Source organism: Diabrotica virgifera, chromosome 1 (genome assembly GCF_917563875.1).
Source record: "Diabrotica virgifera virgifera chromosome 1, PGI_DIABVI_V3a".
NCBI classification, from domain to species: domain Eukaryota; kingdom Metazoa; phylum Arthropoda; class Insecta; order Coleoptera; family Chrysomelidae; genus Diabrotica; species Diabrotica virgifera.
The window spans coordinates 106,935,841-106,940,693 of NC_065443.1; positions in this window are offsets into that span (position 1 = coordinate 106,935,841).

Consider the following 4,853-nt stretch of genomic DNA (forward strand, 5'->3'; position numbering starts at 1 on the left):
TACAGTTTTTTCGATCGAAATTTTGGGACATTTCTTTTCACTTAATTGTTTCATAGCATTAGGCTAGGCATGAAGATCTTCAATGGCATTTCCTTTATTTATTTTAATCTTTTCTGTCTGTGCACAACGCATGCTCGAACGCGTGCTAAGGAGATGCTCGAAATATTTTGGGTACCATACAAGATAAAACAATAATTGACGGTTTATATAGAGGTGATACGAAATACGAAACAATAAACACACTTTTTCAAGAAATCAAATAAGAGAATTCAAAGAGAATTTTCCTAATTTCGAAGATGTTCCAGACGTTAAGCTGTCTCTAAGAGAAATTAGTACAAAATATACACAAAAATATACTTTTTTAACTGCTGAGGTAATTCACTTATTAATGGAGGTCTATGGGATTTTTTTCTGCAAAGTTAAAGGGTAAATCTTTCACATAAGATTTACTAAATTAAATTTGACCTCCTATTTATTTAAATAATTGTGCATAAAACTTTAAAAACAAATTTGCGAAAAATTATTTTTAGCGTTTTAAATAAGCACAATAAAATATCTTATTTTACAGACTAAGTTGCGCTATATTATCAGTATTAAGCAAAAAAAATTGGTCCAAAAATATTTAATACTTTTTGAGATATTGAATTTGTTTTTTAAATGTTACTATATTTTAAATTGCAAAAACGCGGTTGTTGCCAAGGAAATATTCACCTGCTTAAGATGTCATTATTTTTATTTTTATGTATATTTTCGATAAATGTATTGATTAATTCAAATTTCAATTAAACTCCCCCCTAAAATGGCATTTGAAAATTATTCAAATTTGTTTATAATTTGATTTTTTAATAACGTCGCGGGGATTAAGTATTATGAAATGTCGTTTCGATAATTAAGTTCCTGGGAATTTTTTACTAATTAACAAAATTTTTTTATCGTTTTTTCTTCTTCTTTTTTTTTTTTTCTTGGAGTTACATTACTACGGGCCATTTTAAGGTTAAATTTTATTAAGAATATCGAATCTCTGAGTTACAGATTCTAGACCAAAAAATATTAAGATTTAACTAAAATCTCTTAAATAAAATGTGGCTACTTACTGAGTTACAGGGTGTTTTATTTAAAAATTTAAAAATTTTGTTACCAAGTACTTTAAAAGTATTTGACGTATCCTTATCATACTTGGCAGAAAATGTGGCTATTATACACCCTACTAAATTAATAAACGTTTCTAGCTAGTGCCAGAGGCGTACGACAGGGGATAGTGAATGATTGACCCTTCCCAAATTCTACGCCACTGAGTGAATTACTATTTTAGCGAAATTTTTCGATTCTCCAATACTTTGTATGTAAATAACTTTATTGGTATTGATAAAGCCATCAGTTTGAGAGATATTGGAAGTTTAAAATGAATGAATGAATGAATCAAAATAACTATGCCGTTTCATTTTTAACGTCCAATATCTCGAAAACTAATGACTTAATCGTTACCAGTAAAGAGTATATTATTTACATAGAAAGTATTGGAGAATCGAAAAATTTCGCTAAAATAGTAATTCCCTCAGTGGCGTAGAATTTGGGAAGGGTCGATCATTAACTATCCCCTGTCGTACGCCTCTGGTAGTAGCTAGAAACTTTTATTTTACACAATTTAGTAGACTGTATAGTACATACACTTTCCGCCAATTATGATAAGGATACCTCAAATAGTTTGAAAGTAATTGGTAAAAATAATTTTTAAATTTTTAAATAAAACACCCTGTAACTCAGTAAGTAGCCACATTTTATTTAAGTGATTTTAGACCAATCTTAATATTTTTATGCCTAGAATCTACAACTTAGATATTCGACATTCTTAATGAAACTTAACCCTAAAAGGGCCAGTAATAATATAACTCCAAGAAAAATAAAGAAGAGGAAAAAAAACAAAAAAATTTGTTAATTAGTGAAAAATTCCCAGGAACCCAATTATCGAAACGGCATTTCAAAATATTTAATCCCCGCGACGTTATTAAAAAAACCAATTATAAACAAATTTGAATAATTTTCAAATACCATTTTAGGGGGAAGTTTAATTGAAATTTGAATTTATCAATACATTTATCAAAAATATACATAAAAATAAAAATAATAAGATTTAATACAGGTGAATATTTCTTTGGCAACAACCGCGTTTTTGCAATAGAAAATAGAGTAACATTTAAAAACAAATTCAAGATCTCAAAAATTATTAAATATTTTTGGACTAATTTTTTTTTACTCAATACTGATAACATATTGCCACTTATTCTGTAAAATAAGATATTTTATAGTGCTTATTTAAAACGCTAAAAATATATTTTTTAAAAATTTGTCTTTAAAGTTTTATATACAATTATTTAAATAAATAGGGGGTCAAATTTAATTAAGTAAGACTTATGTGAAAGACTTACCCTTCAACTTTGGAGAAAAAAATACCATAGATCTTCATTGGTAATTGAATGACCTCAGCAGCTAAAAAAATAATTTTTTTTGCAAAAATGACCACTTTTTAATTATTAAAACAATGATCCCTTTGTATGATTTGGATACTTTCTTGAAAATATCTTTTGTACCCACCTAAACTTTGATATAAAATTTGTTTCAACCTGTACGAATTTACATTTTGATTTACATGTAGTGTAATTTTATTTTACTAGACTAAAATTAAATTTCGACCTTTGCCTGACCAACGTAGTCCCTCCTAGGTTTGACTAGTCAAAGGCCGAAACTGTAATTTATTTCGGGCTTTGACTAAGACTTGAGGATTGGCTAGCCAAACCTAGGAGTGCCTGAAATTCGGGCTTTGACTATAACATATATATATTTTCTACACAAAGCGCTTAGTAAAATACTTGTTTTATAAAAAAGTCGTGGTAGAAGAGCCTACCTTTGGGTGCAAGGCCAGAGTTCGAATCTCAGCTGACTAGGAAATTTTTCATTTATTAAAAATTAATAAATAAAAATAGTTTCTATCCTTGTGTCCATCCCAATCCGCGTCTTTTTGTAAAGCCAATGAAGTCGACTCTACTAAATAACAAGACATTTACTAAACATATTACACCATCTAATTGTAAAATCAACTGTACCATGCCAATGTCCATTAGTTGTTGAGGCATTAAGCAAAGTAAAAAAAAAAATAAATAAAAAATGAATGTGTGTGTACTTTGTACGCACGTAAGAAATTATACTTCTATTATATGATTTCTTAAAAATAAATATACTTTAAACAGTTTGTTTTAATTTTTTTTAAACACCAAACTAATTTTGTGCTTACCGCTTTCAAAAAAATAAAAAAAAAATATAGGATTGCTTCGGACTCGAACTTAAGACCTCTCAATCTCTGGCCGAATGCTACACCAAATACGCTAAGAGGACTGTGTCTGTATCGGTTCGGACGTACCTTATGACAATTCATGGTAACAAACAGACAAGTATAATAAATATACAATAAAATGTTTTAATAACATTCATCTTACTCCCTAGGAAGACAAATCCAAAGACACAAAAATTATAATAAATATATTTAATAAAAACACTAATATATCCTTTTCACACCTTTTCTTGCACTGATATATTTATACATAACTTGAAAGATTCAGCAACTAAACGCCATACTGTCTGTGTGCGCATGCGCGCAGTATTATGAAATTTGACTCTCAATCGCGCCTAAAGAAGTATAACTTCAAAAATGGGGAGATTAAAAATTTTAGATAAAAATAAAAAGAACATCGCTAGTCTAGAATCTAGATAAGATCTAAAAAAGGCGGCAAGAATTTAGTTGAAGCAGTTTTTGTAATAGAATTATGGATAAAACAAAATATGAGTGAAGAAGCAGCATTTTAGTGCATTTGCAAAAAAATATTCAAACAATATAAAAGAGAATAATTAATTCTGGATAGTCGAAAAAACAGAAGTATCTGAAAAATGTATGAATTTATTTAACATAATATAGCAAAATCATGTCCGACTTTTATATTTATTTTATCATTACCTATATCTATTTAGAGTATTTAAAAAAATATGATCGAGAAATATGAGGTCCCCACACCATTTCAAAAATGTTCTAGTAGGTATATTGAATGAACATATTTCCAAACATATACAAATTTTATGAGATATTTTAACTAACATGTGGGGAGAAATTAGAGTAGGGATTGATAACTTACACGTGGAGTATGCCTCATTAGTGTTGAGTCAAACAAAAGGTGAGTTAAAAGTAATATTCTTCTGTATTTCATGTTTTCTACATTAAGATTCTTATAAAAAAGTTAAACATCGACGATTTGATTAAAATATTCAAAATAAATGGCGAAAGGCCTTTCATTCAATAAGCCCATGATTTCTTGCGTTATCCTCATTATTTCTTCCTCATTTTTGGTCAATGCGGTCTCCTGTTTATTGATATTTTTGATTTTTGCTTTTAAAATACTCCACCTTTCTTTAACGACAATATTTCGTAATGGGTTTGCTATTATTTCCATTTCTTTGCTTTTTGTTTTACATATAGGTTACTCTTAATATTAACATCAAACTCTGATTTTATATGTATGTTACGTAAAAACATAAATGATGTATTCTGGATATGTTTATTGACTTACTAGTACTAGTATTTTTTCTGGAGATTTCCTTTAGAATTTTTCTATAGATTTAATATGGCTAACCAGATCCTACTGAATTTTGCCTAGGAATTTCCGCCGCAATTGGTTTCTTTTAACATAATTAGACCGCTTCTTTGTTATTCCTCATTTTGCGATCTATTTTTTGCAGGACTATACTTAAATCTTTCCACTAAACTCTATGTTCATTTCCCCATACCTGTTTACATATTTGAGATCTAT